Source organism: Phyllostomus discolor, chromosome 10 (genome assembly GCF_004126475.2).
Source record: "Phyllostomus discolor isolate MPI-MPIP mPhyDis1 chromosome 10, mPhyDis1.pri.v3, whole genome shotgun sequence".
Lineage (NCBI taxonomy): Eukaryota > Metazoa > Chordata > Mammalia > Chiroptera > Phyllostomidae > Phyllostomus > Phyllostomus discolor.
In genome coordinates, this window is record NC_040912.2 from 56762502 (window position 1) to 56781677 (window position 19176).

The 19176-nt window shown below is 37.8% G+C and overlaps 1 long non-coding RNA gene across 1 annotated transcript; it reads right to left on the bottom strand.

Moving 5' to 3' along the window:
* Positions 1-885: 885 nt before the first annotated feature.
* On the bottom strand, positions 886-18947 carry LOC118496995. The gene is made up of 2 exons (XR_004899537.1): positions 18868-18947; positions 886-920 (listed from the first exon to the last, which is right to left on the bottom strand). It is a non-coding gene; the product is annotated as an uncharacterized LOC118496995 (long non-coding RNA).
* Between the last annotated feature and the right edge of the window lie 229 nt (positions 18948-19176).

The window sequence follows — 19176 nt, forward strand, 5'->3', positions numbered from 1 at the left end:
CTATGAACATTGGGGTGCATAGGTTCTTTTGAATTGGTGTTTCAGGATTCTTAGGGTATAATCCTAGCAGTAGAATTGCTGGATCAAAAGGCAGTTCCATTTTTAGATTTTTTGAGGCAATTCCATACTGTTTTCCACAATGGCTGCACCTGTCTGCATTCCCACCAACAAGGTATTAGGATTCCCTTTTCTCCCTAATCTCACTAGCACGTTTTTTGTTGATTTCTTTAGGATGGCCATTCTTATTGGTATCTCACTGTGGTTTTAATTTGCATCTCTCTGAAGACTGGTGATGCTGAGCATTTTTTCATATATCTCTTGGTCTTCTGTATGTCCTCCTTGGAGAACTGTCTGTTCAGGTCCTTTGCCTATTTTTTTAAAGATTTTATTTATTTATTTTCAAAGACAGTGGAAGGGAAGGAGAAAGAGAGGGAGAGAAACACCAGTGTGTGGTTGCCTCTCACGTGGCCCCCACTGGGGACCTGGCCTGCAACCCAGGCATGTGCCTTGACTGGGAAATGAACTGGCGGCCCTTTGGTTTACAGTCCATGCTCAATCCACTTAGCTACACCAGTCAGGGCATCTTTGCCTATTTTGTAATTGGATTGTTTGTTTTCCTGGAGTGCAGTCATGGAAATTCTTTTTATATTTTGGAGATTAGACCCTTTTCTAAGGTATCATTGGCAAAGACTTTTCCTGCACTGTTGGTTGCCTTTTTATTTTGCTGATGTTTTCTTTAGCCTTACAGAAGCTTTTAATTTTGATGAGGTCCCATTTTTTTTATTCTTTCTATTATGTCTCTTGTTTAAGGGAGCATATTGGTTAAAATATTGCTGTGTGGAATATCTGAGATTTTCATGCCTATGTTCTCCTCTAGGTCTTTTGTGGTGTCATGGTGTATATTTGAGTATTTTATCTATCTTGAGTTTATTTTTGTGTATGGTGTAAGTTGGTTGTTAACATTCTTTTCTTTTTCTTTCTTTTTTTTTGTTGCATGTGGAGCTGTTCAGGTCTCCCAATGCTATTTACTGAAGAGGTTATTTTTACTCCATTTTATAATTCTGCCTGATTTGTTGAATATTAATTGACCAGAGAGACATGGGTTTATTTCTGGGCCCTCTCTTCTGTTCCCCTGATGTATGTGTTTGTTCTTATGCTGATACTAGAGTGTTTTCATTACAGTGTCACTGTAACTTCATAATATTACTTTGATAGCAGGTATTGTGATCTGTCCATAATTTTCTTCTTTCTCAAGATTGATGAGGTTTTTAGTGGCCTTTTTTGGTTCCATATACATTTTTGGAATTTTTCCCTGTTTGGTGAAGCATGACATAAGTATTTTAATAAGAATTGAATCTAAAGATTGCTTGTGGTGATATGGATATTTTAAGGATATTAATTCTTCCAATCCATGATCAGTGTATATGCCTCAATTTATTTGTATATTCCTCAATTTCTTTTTCAAATGTTCTATAATTTTCTGATTATAGATCTTTTACCTGCTTAAATTTATTACTAGATTTGTTTTTTTGCTACTATAGTGAATGGGATTTATTCTTAGTTTCTGTTTCTCATAGTTCATTGTTGGTAAAAAATACCATCAATTCCTGAATATTGATGTTATATCTCACTGTGTTGCCAAAATCACTTTTAGGTCTAGGAGATTTTTAGTGGAGCCTGTAGGATTTTCTTTGTACACTATCATGCCTTCTGCAAATAATGACAATTTTACTACCTCCTTTCCTATTTTTTGCCTTTTCTTTCTTCTTGTCTGATTGCTGTGACTTTCTTCTTGTCTGATTGCTGTGGCTAGGATTTCTAGTAATCTGTTGAATAAGAGTGGTGAAAGTGGCCACACTCGATTTGTTCCTTATCTTAAGAAAAATGTTTTTAGTTTTTGCCCATTGAGTGTGATGTTGGCAGTAGGATTTCTGTATGTAGCCCTTAATATGTTGAGGTAAGTTCCCTGTATTCCCACTGTTCTGCATATTTTTATCATAAATGGGTGCTAGATTTTATCAAATGCTTTTTCTAGATCTATTGATATGATCATATGATTTTTGTCTTTCATTTTGTTTATGATGTAACACATTTATTGATTTGCAATTATTGTACCATCCTTGTATCCCTGGAATGAAACCCACATGATCATGGTGTTTGATCTTTTTAATGTATTGCTGGATTTGGTTTGTTAGTATTTTTGAGAACTCAACATCTATCATCATCAGAGATTTGGGTTGTAATTTTTTTCTTGTGTCTTTACTTGGTTTTGGGATTAGAATAATACTGGCCAACACTATAAAACCAGTTTAGGAGTCTTCTTTCTTCCTGAATTTTTAAAATTAGTTTGAGAAGTATTAGTTCTTTGATTATATGGTAAAATTCACCTGTGAAGCCATCAAGTCCAGGGCTTTTGTGCCATGAGAGATTTTTTAATTAGTGATCAATTCCACTAGTTGTTATTGGTCTATTCAGATCTTCTGTTTCTTCTTGGTTCAGTTTTGGAAGATTGTATGTTTATAAAAATTTATCCAGTTCACACATGTTGTCTTATTTTTTAGCATATAATTGTTCATAGTAATTTCTTACAATTTTTTTTTTCATTTTTGTGGTATCAGTTGTTACTTCTCCCTTTTCTTTTGGTTTTATTTGTTTGGGTCCTCTCTATTTATCTTGATGAGTCTAGGTAACACTTTGTCAATTATGTTAAGGTTTTCATAGAACCAGCTCCTGGATTCATTGATCCTTGGGATGCTTGGTTTTTGTTTGTTTGTTGCTGTTTTTTTTAGCTGTCATTTAGATGTCATTTAAGTTCTGCTCTGATCTTGATTATTTCCTATGTCTGCTTGCTCTGGGCTCTGTTTGTTGCTCCCCTAGTTCTTTTAAATGTAGGGTTACCTTGTTTATTATAGGTTTTTCTGTGTTCTGTAGGTAGGCCTGTCTTGCTATAGATTTTCCTCTCAGGGCTGTCTTTGCTATGTCCCATACATTTTTTGGGTTGTTGTCTGTTCATTTTATTTGTTTCTAGATACTGTTTGATTTTTCCCTTTATCTCATTGTTAACTCATTCATTATTTAATAACATGTTATTCCACTTCTAATTTAAAATGTTTTTGAGATTTTTTTCTTGATGTTGATATCTAGTTTAAAGCCACTGTGAGCTGAGATGATGTTTGATATAAATTTAATTTTTTTGAATTTGTTAAAGCTCATTTTGTAATCTACCAAATGGTATATCTTTGAAGGTGATCATTGTGCATTTGAAAAAAAAAGTATGTTTTGCTTTTTTGGGTGAAATCTTCTGTAAACATCACAAATACATTTGATCAAGGGTGTCATTCAATGCTACAATATCCTGTCTGATTTTTTTTTATAATTTGGAAGACCTACCCATTTTTGACAATGTGGTGTTAAAATTGCCTACATGCCTGCATTGCTGTCTCTGTTTTTCTTAAAGTACACAAGATATCCTGTATATATTTAGGTGCTCCTATATTGGGTGCATATATGTTTACAAGAGTTTTATCCTCTTTTTGGGTTAGTTCCTTAATATTTGTAGTTACTCTTTTTGTCTCTTTTATGGTCTTCCTTTGAAGTTTATTTTGTCTGAAAATAAGTATTACTACTCCAGTGTTTCTTTTACTGTTTTAAAGATTTCATTTATTTTTTAGAGAGAGGGGAAGAGAAGGAGAAAGAGGGAGAAAAACATCAATGTGTGGTTGCCTCTCATACACCACCTGCTGGGGACCTGGCCTGCAACCCAGACATGTGGCCTAACTTGGAATTGAACCAGCGACCTTTTGGTTTACAGGCCATCAGTCAGTCCACTTAGCCACACCATCCAGGGAACCCCAGCTTTTCTTTCATGTCCAGGTGAATGGAATAATTTTTTTTCATCTATTACCTCTCAACCTATATCTATCTTTTGTTCTGAGGTGGGTCTCTTGTAGATAGCATATGTGCAGGTTGTGTTTTCTTATCTCTTCAGTTATTCTGTGTCTTCTGAGTGGAACATTAATCCATTTACATCTAAGGTTATTATAGTGCTTGGTTAGCTCAGTCAGTAGAGCACGAGACTCTTAAGGTTACTATTGATAGATGTTTATTCATTGCCATTTTTTCCTTTATACCTGTGTTCTTCTCTCTCACTCTCCCTTTTTCTCCTTCTTCTTCTCTTCCTCCTCTTCCTTTTCCTTTTCCTCTTCTTCTTTTTTTTCTTATTCTCCTCTTCTTCTATTCTTCTTTTTCTCCTCCTCCTCCCCCTCCCCTCCCCTCCCTCCCCCTCCTCCTCTTCTTCCTCTTCTTCTCCTTCTCCTTCTCCTTCTCCTTCTCCTTCTCCTTCTCCTTCTCCTTCTCCTTCTCCTTCTCCTTCTCCTTCTCCTTCTCCTTCTCCTTCTCCTTCTTCTTCTTCTTCTTCTTCTTCTTCTTCTTCTTCTTCTTCTTCTTCTTCATCTTCTTCTCCTGGCAGTCCTTTTCTATCTCTTGCAATGCTGGCTTGGTTGAGATGTACTCTCAGCCTTCTTTATCTGGGATACTCTTTATTTTGCCTTCCATTTTAAATGAAAACCTTCCTGGATACAGTACTCAAGGTTGAAAGTCCTTGTTTTTCATTACCTGGAATTTTTTGTGTCAGTCCTTTCTGGCTTGTACTGTTTCTGTTGAAAAATCAGTTGATAGCCTTATCAGAACTCCCTTGTATGTTATTAGCTGATTTTCCATTTCTGCCTTTAACATTCCCTCTTTGTCTTTAATTTTGCAATTTTCATTGCAGTATGCCTTCGAGTGGGCTTCTTTGGATTCATCCTGATTGGGACCCTTTGTGTTTCCTGGACATGCTTGACTTTTCCCTCACCAACTTAAGGCTTCTGACATCATTTATTCACACAAGTTTTCTATCCTTTTCTCCATTTCTTCTCTTCTGGTATCCCTTTCATATCAGTATTATTTTGTCTCATGTTCTCTCAAGGCTCCCTTAAACTATCCTCATTTTTTTAGCCTTTCTTAATTGTTGCTCTGATTGGGTGTTTTTTTTCTACCTTGTTTTCCAACTCATTGATTTGATTATCTGCTTCATCTAGCCTGCTTTTAATTTCTTCTACTGTGTTCTCCATTTCAGTTATTGAGTTCACATTTCCAACTGGTTCTAATTCAAGGTTTCTATGTCATTTTTTCATGTTGATGTATTTCTCACTAAGTTCCTTTTAGTTCTAAGTTTCTTATGCATCAATGTAACCATTAGTTTGAACTCTGTGTCTCATAAATTGCTTGAATCGATTTCATTTAGATCTTTTTCTGGAGATTCCTTCTTTTCTTTCATTTTGGAGTCGTTTCTTTGTATCCCCATTTAATTGTTTGTGTTTGTTTCTGTGTATTAGATTGATCTGCTTTGACTCTGTTTTGTGGAGTGGCCTTATGTGTTCAGAGTCCTGTGGGACCCAGTGGCGCAGCTCTCCTGCTCTTGTTTCTCTAAAAATGTCCTTTATGTGGGTTATGTGGACTGAGTTGTATTTGGGTCCTGATTTTTATTGACCTATTCATTGGTGAGATCTCCCCTCTGTCTGGCTAACTGAGGATCTCATCCCCCCACCACAAGGTGTGTGTTGTTGTGTAGCTGCTGGCAAAACAAAGCAATACAATGCAAAAACAACACCAAAGCAAGTAACTCCCCCACCACAATAGCTATATCAGTTACAAGAGAGGAAAGAATAATAAAAACAAAAATAGAAATTGAAATGTAAAAAAAAAGGGGAAAGGAAAAAATATGAGAAGACCAAAAGAAATATAAATGATTGTGAGAGGAGAAAGAGAAGTCATACTAGTAATGAATTAAACGAAGGAAATGGGAGAAAAAAACAAAAATAATAAGAGGAGAGAAGAAAACAGTGGAGTAATCAAAGATAGAATAAGAGTATGAAAGAAAAATTAGAGCACCAAAAATGAAAGGAAATGAAAAAAAGATGAAAAATAAATAAAAAGGCTATGAAAAAGAAACACTAGAAAAAATAATGAAAAAAGAACCCAGTGGTGAGGAAGTGCCTTTCAGAATTCAGGGGTGATGGTGGGTGTGTTCCACCTTCTCTGAGATTTTTGTCTGGGTCTGTGAGGGATTATTTCACTGTACTCAATAGGGCAGGGCCCTGACTAGGCCTCAAAAGCTTATATGTTTATTCTGCCAGATCTCCATAGGGTGTTTGTCTGACTCTTCTGTGAGTGAGAAACACCAATTTGTTTCCCAGGATAGTGTATGCATTGGCTGTGCCTTACCACCATTTTCTGATGACCCCTGAGCCTGTTTATATTGCTATCTCTTCAGCAAGTATAAGATGCAAGATGGGAGGAGGTAATAAAGACAAAACAAGCAAAACAAAACCCTAAGACAGAGCAAAACTGAATAAAAGAACAATAACAACAACAACAACAAAATGGTGGTGGAGTGAACAGGATTTTAAATGCTACTCTCTCTTCACTGGGGCCCAAGGGGAACAGTCACAAACATGAAACTTGTGCTTTGCCTCTTTAAGGAAAAATAAAGACAATGGCTTTCTCTCCATTGGTATTGTCACTCCTCAGTTAACAAGTCCCCTCTGCACCATGCAGACTCTTTGATATTCTGATCTGGAAGCTCTAGGAATGTCCTTTGTATATATTATGTGGACTTTCCTATTGTATTTGTGTCCTGATTGCCATTGGCCCATTTCTTGATGGAAACTCTCCTCTAGCTGGCTAACTAAGGGGCTCCATCCCCACAACATTTGTCTCTGCCTGAGAGGGCTTCTTGTTGTGTGTTGGATCCCCAGTCTGGGCACTTACAAAAGACCTTCTATTGATGTTTTTATCTCACACTGATGCTTCTCTCCCTTTCTACCAAATCAATGTAACCTATCCTGTACTCATCATCTTCTTTTAAGTCTCATATAATTCTCATGTGATAGCAGAAGGAAGAATAGACTCAGCAGTAAATCTATAAAACTGGAGGCTAGTAGGGTGTTTGCACCACTCCCTACAGTGAGTCTCAGCCTCAGACTCCCACCACTGCAATCCCTCTGTGGACTCTGCAGTCACTTCCCTCTACCTTTTGTGTACCTGGCTCCTTGGATGATCTGCAGCCTCCTCAGTCAGACTCTGAAGTTTCAGCAGCATCTGGGGCTGGGGAAGTGACAGCCCCATCCCAGCAATTAGCACTGTCTTGGGCCCTGTTTCCCAGAGATGGGGTACATGACCCAACCCTGCAGAGAGGGCACAGAGGCAAAGCTGAGCATGGAGGAAGGGTTGCTTCCTAGGCTCCTTCCTGAGGAAGATTTTGTAAGTTTCAAAAAAAAATGGCATTCACTCAAAACCTGCACTGTCAGAAGCATCAGGCTGGGGGTCTGCAGTGGTAACAGCTCCACCAGGAGAGCACAGACTATCTTACCATGAGCACACAAACAAATGGACAAATACTCACACACATATGCACACATGCCTGCACATGCTCACTGACACACGCTCTCATACACACTCAACTGGATTTTGAAGTTGATTTCTCTGAAGTTTAGATGTCAGGGTGGCCCACCATCAATGACTTTGTATCCTGTTACTATGCCAAATTTATTTATCAGGCCAAGTAGTTTTTTGGAGGAGCATATAAGGTTTTCAAGGTACAATATAATGCCATCTATGTGTAATGATAGATTTACTTCCTCTTTCTAAATGAGGTACCTATTATTTCTTCTTTTTGTCTGACTGCTGAAGCTAGGACTTACAGTACTATGTTGAATAAGAGTGGTGAAAGTAGACATGCTGTGTTTTACTGACTTGAAGGGAAATGGTTGTAATTTTTGCCCATTGACTATGATGTTGGCAGTTGGTTTTTTATATAGCACCTTTATTATGTTGAGGTATGCTCCCCCCTATTCACACTTTGCTGAGTAATTTTATCATAAATAGGTGCTGGATTTTATATCAGGGTGTCTAATCATGACTCACGGGACACATGCAAGCCCAGGATGGCTATGAATGTGGCCAAACACAAAATCATAAATTTACTTAAAATGTTATGAAATTTTTTGATTACATGTTTCATTGTCACATAAAATAAACGTATGTGTGCTCTCACTATTTGTACACATGCCTGGTTTCAGTTTTATGGTCGTTGTGGCTTCCAGTGTGTTATTTCCCACATGCAGAAAGTAGAATTGCCATCATCAGATGTTACATGTACTCCTGGTGACATAATGATGCAGCAATTATCAATAATATTTCAACCTACCATGGCAACATTAGGCATTTAATGTCTTTTAGAAATTAGGTAAGCATTATTATTTGTTTATTAAAGGTAATTCCACACTTCCACAGCACCTCACACATTGCCTGCCATATTTTATGACCAGTCTTCTGCCTCACACTATCTTGGCAGCCAAGAGTGCTGTGGAAGGGCCCAAACCTTGCTTTCTAGTTTCTTGTTAATTAATTTTCATAATTAAAGTAAATAAAGTCTCTTATCTATTATTGTCTTTTAAATCCCAGCATGGTTTCTACATCTCAAAATAAAAAAGAACCCCCCAAAATTATAGACAAAAGAAGATTATCCAATGAAAACTGGACAGATGACTACTCTTTTGCCAAGGCTAATAGTAAGGCACTCTGCTTAATTTGTAGGGATTTTGTGCAAGTTTTCAAAACCTATGATTTGAAAAGGCATTATATGCAGAAATGTGGTGCCAAATTCAATGTATATGAGTGATTGTGTCATAAGGACAAATTAGTAGGACTGAAGAAAAGTCTGTTTTCAACAAATTTTTTTTCAAAAAATTACATTTCAGTCATATTCCACTGTAAAAGATAGTTATGTGCTAGTATATTTAGTAGCAAAAAAAATAATAAAACCCACTTACTGATGGTGAGTTATTAAGCAGGGTATAGAAAGTGTGGTGAATATATTTGCCCTTAAAAAAGGGGGATATTTTAAAAATAAGATTTCCTCACCAGATTATAGCCAAGCAAATTGAAGAAACTGGAAAATCTGTTTAAAAATTTTGAGAATAAAGCTGTTAACTCTATGTTTTGATGATGGATGATAGCCCTGATGCCACAGATATTGCTCAACTTGCCATTTTTATTAGAAGCATTAATGATGAATATAATGTCACTAAAGAAATAATTTCTTTAGTGCCATTGAAAGACACAACTAAATCAAGAGATTTACACAAAGCAGTAAAAAATATGTTAAAGAGATTTTATTTGTCCCTTGTCAATGTATCTGGTATAATTATAGAAGGTGCCCTGACAATGGTAGCAAAAAGAGAGGGACTTGTAAAATTAATAGAAGACAATAAAATTGCTGCCCAAAGCTCATGTTTGATGAAGTATCATTGCATAGTACATCAAGAAAATTTATTTTCAAAAGCTTTGAAAATGGATAACATCATGCTAATCATCACCAAGACTGTGAATTTCATAAGAACCAAGGGATTGAATTTCAAGGAATTCCTTAAAAGCATTGATGCTGACTATGGTGACATCATTTACTTTTTGGAAGTAAGATGGCTTAGTCAAGGCTAAATGTTGAAAAGATTTAATGATTTACAAGATGTTACCAAATCTTTTATGGTTAAAAAACAAATTTGTGCCAGAACTTGACAATTAAAACTGCTTACTGGTTTAGTTTTTTTAGTGTGTTTAACTGCTCATTTAAATGAGCTAAGCATGCTTGTTCAATGTGAAAACCAGCTTATCAATACCGTGTTTCAAACCATAATAGTATTCCAGATGAAACTGAAATTATGGCAAGCTCGAATTAAGGTAAATAACTATGCATTTTGACATGTTAGCTAAACACAGTCCTGTGAGCAGTGAAAAGCATGCAGTCTTATTTTTCAATTTGATACAAGAATTTGAAAACAGATTTCAAGATTTCCAGGAAAATAATAAAAATTTTGCTATATTTGCAACTTCATTTTCAGTTGACAAACATATGTTACCTGCCAATTTTAAACTGGCATGCATAGAGCTGCAATCTGACATTCAACTTAAAGAAAAATTTGATTGGTTCTCTTTACTGGACTTTATAAGTCTTATCTTCCCAGAGACAAATATCCTCTGCTTTACAATCACTCCTTATTAATGTCATTACTATTTGGTAGCACCTACATTTTCAAGCAACTGTTTTCAAGAATGAAACACATTAAGAGTAAAATTAGAACCAAAATGTCTGATGAGCTCCTTGAGAACTCATTGAGAAATGCAATTACTTCTATCAAACCAGATGTTGACACACTAGTTTCTCAAACACAATGTCCAACACCTCACTAGTTTTATGCTGTCCTCTTTTACTTTTATAATAAAAAATATTTTAAGAAACCAATGACATTTTATTATTTAGATATGAATATTTCTATGTTAGTGATCATAAAATTTGTATTAATGATCATAAAAGACTGCTCAATGATTTAAAAAATTATTGAAAGGGGAGGAAGAAGATGATAGAAGAGTGAATAGAAGTTACAATGAGCCCAATTGGGAATTACAACTCAATTGTGGAGAAACTACCCAGAACAAACTGAGCAATAGCCAGAGAGATGCATATAACTTACAGAACCAGCTTTGGCACAACTGGTCTGGTAAAGAGTGTGGTAGAGACTCGAGAGGGCTGGCTGGGTGCCCACAGGCAGCAGCACCAGTGGGATAATTAAGCAGCCAGTTGGATCCCCCTGGGAAGATTGGGGTCTAAACTCTAAGTTAAAATTCCTAGCCTAGAACACCAGAACCCAAAAGTACACAGATAACAACCAGTGGCAAGAAGCAGCAGGGTTGCTATCTGACAGAGACAGATGGTTGGAAACACAAGGACCATTTAAAGGGCCAACACACAAATTTTCATTTGCAGCCACTTACCTGGGACTCTGGCAAAAGCAGAGGCAGAGGGGGCTGGAGAGGCCTGAGGAGAGATGTGGGTTGGAAGCCTTGGGGAGAGAACTGAGAGAGTAGCCACTGAGATCTCAGTGCTGAGTCATCCCCCAGATAGCAGTAGCTTTTGTGGTCAGGCAAACCACTCCTCACAGAGTGGCAGTAGCCTGAGGGGAAACAGTAGCCTTCATCCCAGCAGGGTCTCACCCTGGCCCTTTGGTGCATAAACCTGACTGCTGAATACTAGTGATCAGATTAACAACTGAAGGAGATCCCTGGCAAAGGTGGGGCAGAGTGGACTAGAGAGATTTGAGCAGAGACTGGGACAGAGGCTTTGGGGAAAGAACTGAGAGTAGCTGCCAGGATCTGGTGCTGAGCCCTCATAAACAGCAACCATGCTGCTGAGGCAGACCACTGCTATCCAAACTGCAGCAGCCTGAGGGGAAATAATACCCCATATCCGAGGAGGGATTTAGCCCCACCCTATGGTGCTTAAACCTGACTGCTGAGTGCAGAGTCACCAGATTAACAATTGAAGGAGATGGCCAGTGACAACAGATCACTGGAAGCATCCAAAGGCTGCCTAAGGTCAGATGAACATATGACATCACCAGAGGCAGATCCAAGAAGGAAAAAACAGTGGTAAATACAAGAGGCTACTGAGATGAAAACCACTGTGGTCTTCTTCATGACTTGCAATATTTTCTTTCCTGCATAGTTTTATATATTAATTTCTTGTCCAATGAGTTTGTTTGTAATAAGTCACTAGATTTTATACTATAGTGTATTTCGATGTAAATATTTTGCCCCTCCCTTCTCTTAGCCCATCTTACTTTCCTCTTTCTTTGCAATATTCTCATTTCAAATTTAGTGAAATTTGTAGCTACAACTTGTTTTCATTCCACACTCTTACTATTTCTCCCCTGTCCAGACACTCAAAACAAATTCTTGCTCAAGGGTGATCTCACATCCTTTTGCCCAGCTCTTACAATACCTGCATTCTCTCTATACCTATAATTAACTTTGCTAGTTTGTTGTGGACAGGGTAATTGTTGTTGCATTGTTTTTTCAAGGTTATCTCTAGAGATTCAATAATTCTATATTTTAAAAAACAAATTTTACTGGACTGTCCTCCTACTCTTTTCTTTTTGACTGAAATTTTAATTCTGCAGTCTCAGCCATTTTCTTTCTTTTTCTTTTTTGTCTTTATTCTGTTTCTCTTTTATCCTGTCTTTTTATTTTTTTTCTCATCCTTTTTTCCCTTTACATCCCAAATTTTAATTTTAACTTCACTTAATCTACTTTTTGTTCCCCTTAGTATTCCCTCTCTCTTTATCATATAAAATCACTTCCCATTTCTGTAAACATTTCTTAGACTTTTTTTTGTTTCTTTTAGCTCTTATTCCCATACTACCTATACTAATTTAAGATCATTTTTTGTTGATAGCACTCCACTAGATTTTTCTCTCCAATTTGGCTCCTGTATTTTCATTATTTTAAAAATATTTTCCTTTCTCTCTCTCACTTTATTTTATATTATACTATTTTAATTTCTGTTTAAACCTAATATTATATGCTTCCCTTCTCATACTCCATTCCACACTCTTCATTCCCTTTCTTTATTTATGCAGTAAACTTTACCTTCTCTCCTTCTATTGCTCCAACTCCCAACTCTTACTAGTGCTCCTCCCTCTTTCAGGGTAAAAGGGGAAGGGTTTTCAGGAACAAGTATAAAGGACACATGGACAAAAACAAGGTGGGGTGGAAACAGGAGGGAAGCAGGGAGGACTCGGGGGGGGTGCTGAGATGGGAGTAAAAGACAGAAAACTGTACTTGAACAACAATTAAAACTAAAAAAAAACCTACAAAGGGCCCAGATATATATGAAAGGTTGCTCAGCATAACTAAACATCAGAGAGATGCAAATTAAAAGCACAATAAGATATCACTTCACACCAGTCAGAATGGCCATCATAAACAAATCAACAAACAAGTTCTGGCAAAATTGTGGAGAAAAAGGGACCCTGACTTTCGGCCAAGATGAAGGTGTAGGTAGACACACTGTGCCTCCTTGCACAACCAAAACTTAGAAACAAAAAAACAACAACCAGAACAGAGAGAAATGAACTGTACGGAAGTCTGACAACTATTTATCCAGACCAGTAAGGAGGGGTGGTGTCAGAGGCCTACAGAGAGGGGTTGAGGGGTCATGGAAGGAAAAAGCAGTGGCTGGCAGATGCGGGCACGCCAGACACACAGGGGCAGCTGATGGACCTGGTGACAGACCCTGGGCACAGGAGGCAATGAGCAGACCCAGTGAGGTGCTCAAGGCAGCTGGCTGTCCACAGGCACACATTTGCGCACAGATAAACTAGGCATAAATGGGCAGACTGCACAGACTGTGCAACCCAGGGACCCAGAGCCGGGATAGAAAGCCTAAAAGCACCTATTGAAAACACCTGTGGGGTTTGAGGTGCTGGAAGAATCTCCCAGCCTCAGAAGAGAGCTCCTTGGGGAGACCCATAGAGTCCTAGAAGGTACACAAGCCCACTCACCCAGAAGCCAGCACCAGAAGGGCCCAATCTGCTTGTGGGAAGCGGCAGAGGGGACTGAAGTTCTAGAGAGAGTGGAGCAGGCACCATTGTTCCCTCTCGGACCCAACCCTCACATACAACATCACAACCCAGCAACTGGGGTGCCCTGCCCTGGTGAACATCTAAGGCTCTGCCCCTTATAAAAAATAGGTGCAACCAGACCAAAGCGGGGGGGGGGGGGGGGGCTAAAACAGAATTAAAATCCTCACAGCTGGCACTTTTAAGCGATTGAGAGATAGCCAAACTATTAGGTGCACAGTTCACAGCACTGGTGATCAAGATGCTCACAGAATTGGTTGATTTTGGTCACAAATTAGATGAACAAATGAAGGCTACAATAAGTGAAATGAAGAAAAATGCACACGGAACCAATAGTGATGGAAAGAAAACTGGGTTTCAAATCAATGGAATGGATCAGAAGGAAGAAAGAAATAACCAAACAGAAAAGAATGAAGAGACAATAATTTTAAAAAATGAGGAGAGGCTTAGGAACCTCCAGGACATCTTTAAATGTTCCAACATCCAAATTATAGGGGTACCAGAAGAAGAAGAGGAAGAGCAACGAGTGGAAAACTTATTTGAACAGATAATAAAGGAGAACTTCCCCAACTTGGCAAAGGAAATAGACTTCCAGAAAGCTCAGAGAGTTCCAAAGAGGTTGAATCCAAGGAGGAACAAGCCAAGGCACATCATAATTACATTCCCCAAGGTAAAAATGAAGGAGAGAATTCTATAAGCAGCAAGAGATAAGAGGACAGTCACCTACAAAGAAGTTCCCATCAGAATGTCAGCTGATTTCTCAAGAGAACTTGCATGGAAGAAAGGGCTGGAAAGAAGTATTCCAAGTCATGAAAGGCAAGGTCCTACATCCAAGATTGCTCTATCCAGCTAAACTTACATTTAGAAAGGAAGGGAAGATAAAGTGCTTCTTAGATAAGGTCAAGTTTAAGGATTTCATCATTACCAATCCCCTATTTTATGAAATGTTAAAGGGACTTATCTAAGAAAAAGAAGATAAAAAATATGAACAGTAAAAAAACATCAAACTCATAGTTATTAACAACCACACCTAAAACAAAAGCAAACTAAGCAAACAAATAGAACAGCAACAGAACCACAGAAATGAAGATCACATGGAGGATTATCAACAGGGCAGTGGAAGGAGGAGAGGGGGGGAAAGGTACAGAGAATAAGTAGCATAGATGGTAGGTAGAAAATAGGGCAAGAATAGTATGGGAAATGTAGAAGGTAAAGAACTTATGATACATAGATATGAACTAAAGGGGAGAATGTGGGTGGAAGGGGGTAGGCAGGGTGGATGGGGAGTGAAGGGGGAAAATGGGACACCTGTAATAGCATAATCAATAAAATATATTTTTTAAAAAGGGACCCTAGTACGCTGTTGGTGGGAATGCAGACTGTTTTAGCCACTGTGGAAAACAGTATGGAATTTCATCAGAAAACAAAAAAAAATTGGAACGGCCTTTTGACCTAGCAATTCCACTGCTGGGATTATACCCTAAGAACTTTGAAGCACCAATTCAAAAGAACCTATGCACCCCAATGTTCATAGCAGCACAATTTACCATGGCCAAGTGCTTGAAGCAACCTAAGTATCCATCAGTAAATGAATGGATCAAAAAACGATGGCACATTTACACAATAGAGTACTTTGCTGCAGAAAGAAAGAAGGAACTCCTAACTTTCATACAGTATGGATGGATTTGGAGAGAATTATGCTAAATGAAATAAGCCAGGCATTGAAAGACAGATACCATAGATCTCACCTATAAGAGGACCTAATTAACAAAACAAACAAACAAGCAAGTTATAACCAGAGACATTGAAATAAAAAACAAACTGCCAGTGACCAGAGAGGAGGGGGAGAGTTATAATGGGGGAAAATAGGGAAGTGTCATGAATAAACATGTATGAAGAACACATAGACAAAGCCTTAGGGGACAGGAGTGAGTGTGGACAGTGAGGATGGGTGTGGCAGTGGGAATGGTGAAACGTGGGACTGTACTTGAACAGAAATTAAAAAATTAAATAAGATAAAGTTAAAGCAGTTTTTAAAAAGAGAGAGATCAAGAAAGAAATAAAAAATTACCTGGAAACAAGTGAAAATGAACACAGAACAACACAAACCTATGGGAGACAATGACATCTGTCCTGAGAGGGAAGACCATTCCATTACAGCCCTAACTAAAGAAGATTTTAAAATCTCAAATAAACTCTTCACCTTATACCTAAAAGACTAGAAAAACAACAGCAAACCTCAGAGTGAGCAGAAGGAAGGGCATAATCAAGATCAGAGCAAAATTAAGTGACACAGACACACACACAAAAAAAATACAGTACAAAGGATCAATTAATCCAGGAGATGGTTCTTTGAAATGATTAACAAAATGGACAAAACTTTAACTAGATTCATCAAAAGATGAAGAGAGATCACCCAAACAAATAAAACCAGAAATGAAAGAGAAGTAACAACTGATACCACAGAAATCCAAAAGATTTTAAGAAATTACCATGAACATCTATATGCCAAAAATTTGGACAATGTGGGAGAAATGGATGAACTTCTAGAAACATACAATCTTCCAAAACTAAATCAGGACAAAGCAGAAAATCCAAATAGACCAATAACAACTAGCTAAATGGAAGCAGTGATCAAAAGTCTCCCAGAACACAAAGCCCTGGACCAGAGCTTCACACGCAAATACTACCAGTCATTCAGAGAAGAACTATCAACTATCCTTCTTAAACTATTCCAAACAATTCTGGAAGAGGAAAGACTTCCACACTCTTTATAGGAGGCCAGTATTATTCAAACCAAAAACAGGTAAAGATGCAACAAAAGGAAAATTATAGGCCAATATCTCTCAATAACATAGATGCTAAAATACTCAACAAAGTATTAGCAAACCTGATCCAGCAATACATTAACAAGATCATATGCTATGATAAAGTGGGATTGATTCCAGGAATGCAAGGATGGTACAATATACACAAATCAATACACATGATATATCACATAAACAAAATGAAGATCTCATGATCATATATTCCAGGGGTATCTAACATTTTGGCAACTCTGAGCCACACTGGAAGAAGAGTTGTCTTGTGCCACACATTAAATATACACATGCTAATGAAAACAGATGAGAAAAAATGGGTCTGTGCATGCCTTTCTGACATCCACCACCAAAGATAAGCAACAAAGTCTTCACATTATAACACTAATGATGCAGTGGCCCTTTCAATATTTTTTCCTTTTTTTTTCTTTTTTCATTTTTTAAAATTATCTTTATTGATGTTCAAATACAGTTGTCTCCATTTTCCCACCACCACTTTCCACCCTCAATCCTACCCCCTTTGGCTTTGTCCATTGGTCCTATATACATGCTCATTGATGACCTTTTCCCTTCTTTCCCATGTTATTTCCCTCTCACACGCCCTCTGATTACTGTCAGTTTGTTGTTAATTTCAATGTCTCTGGTTATATTTTGCTTGCTTGTTTATTGTGTTAATTAGGTACACTTATATGTGAGATCATATGGTATTTGACTTTCATTGCCTGGCTTGCTTCACTTAGCATAATACTTTCCACTTCCATCCATGCTGCCACAAATGGTAGGAGCTCCTTCTTTCTTTCTGCTGTGTAGTATTCCATTGTGTAAATGGGCCACAGTTGATTGATCCACTCATTTACTGATGGGTATGTAGGTTGTTTCCAGCACTTGGCTATTGTAAATTATGCTGCAATGAACATTGGGATATATAGGTTCTTTTAAATAAGGGTTTCAGGATTCATAGGGTATAAACCCAGCAGTTGAATTACTGGGTTAAAAGACAATTCCATGTTTAGTTTCTGGAAAAAATTCCATACTGTTTTCCACAGAGGATGCACCAATTTGCATTGTCACCAACAGTGCACAAGGATAACATTTTCCTACAACCCCAACCAACACTTGTTGTTTGTTGATTTGTTTATGATGGCCATTCTGATGGGGGTGAAGTGGTATCTTGGGGTTTTAATATGCAACTATCTGATGGCTAGTGATGCTCAGCATCCCTTCACATGTCTCTAGACCTCTATATATCCTCCTTGGAAAAGTGTCTGTTCAAGCCCTTTACTCATTTTTTAATTTAATACTTTGCTGCCCTGGTGTGGAGTCATGTGGGTTCTTTTTTTTAAATTTTATTTTAATTGTTGTTCAATTACAGTTTTTTGTCTTTTAATCCCATCCAAGCCCAACCTCACAGCCCTCCACACCTCCTTCCCATTTCCACCCCCACCACCTAGTTTTAGTTCATGTGTCCTTTATAATTGTTCCTGCAAACCCCTCCACTTTTCCCCTGAAATTCTCTCCCCTCTGGCCACTGTAAACTTGTTCTCTATTTTAGTATCTTCAGTTATATTTTGCTTCTTTGTTTTGTTGTTTATGTTCCTATAAAAGGTGAGATCATATGGTATTTGCCTTTCACCACCTGACTTATTTCACTTAGCATAATAGTTTCCAGTTCTATCCATGTTGTCACAAAGGGTAGGTGCTCCTCCTTTCTTTCTGCTGCATAGAATTCCATTGTGTAAATGCACCATAGGGTTTTGATCCATTCATTTACTGATGGGCACCTAGGTTGCTTCCAACACTTGGCTATTGTAAGTTCTGCTGCATTGAACATTGGGGTGCATAGGTTCTTTTAGATTGGTGTTTCAAGGTTCTTAGGATATAATCCTAGCGGTGGAATTTCTGGGTCAAAAGGCAGATCCATTTTTAGTTTTCTGAGGAAATTTCATACTGTTTTCCATAGTGGTTGTACCAGTCTGCAATCTCGCCATCAGTGCACTAGAGTTCCCTTTTCTCCACAACCTCTCCAACACTTGTTGTTTGTTGCTTTGTTTATGATGGCCATTCTGACTGGTATAAAGTGGTATCTCATTGTGGTTTGAATTTGCATCTCTCTGATAGCTAACAATATTGAACATCATTTCATGTGTCTCTGGATCCTCTGCATGTTCTCCTTGGAGAAGTGTTGTTTAAGTCCTTTGCCCATTTTTTAAATTGGGTTGCTTGTCGTCTTACAGTGGACCCATGTGTGTTCTTTATATATTTTGGAGATTAAACCCTTGTCTGAGGTGTTATTGGCAAATATGTTTTCCCATATGGTTCGTTCTCTTTTTATTTTAATACAGTTTTCATTAGCTGTGCAGAAGCTTTTTGTTTTGATGATATCCCATTTGGTTATTCTTTCCTTTATGTCCCTTTCTCTAGGGGACATATCAGTGAAAATATTGCTGCATGAAATATATGAGATTTTTCTGCCAATGTTCTCTTTTAGGACTTTAATGGTGTCACAGCTGATATTTAAAACTTTTGTCTACCTTGAATTTATTTTTGTGTATAGAGTAAGTTGGTGCTCGAGTTTCACTTTTTTTTCACCTAGCTGTCCAGTTTTCCCAACACCATTTGTTGAAGAGACTGTTTTTACTCCATTTTATGTTGCTGCCCCCTTTGTCCAAAACTAATTGACCATAGAGACTTCGGCTTATTTCTGGGCTCTTTATTCTGTTCCATTGGTCCATATGCCTCTTTTCATGCCAGTATCAGGCTGTTTTGACTACAGCAGCCTTGTAATACAGTTTGGTATCAGGTATTGTGATCCCTCCGACTTTGTTATTCTTTCTCAAAAT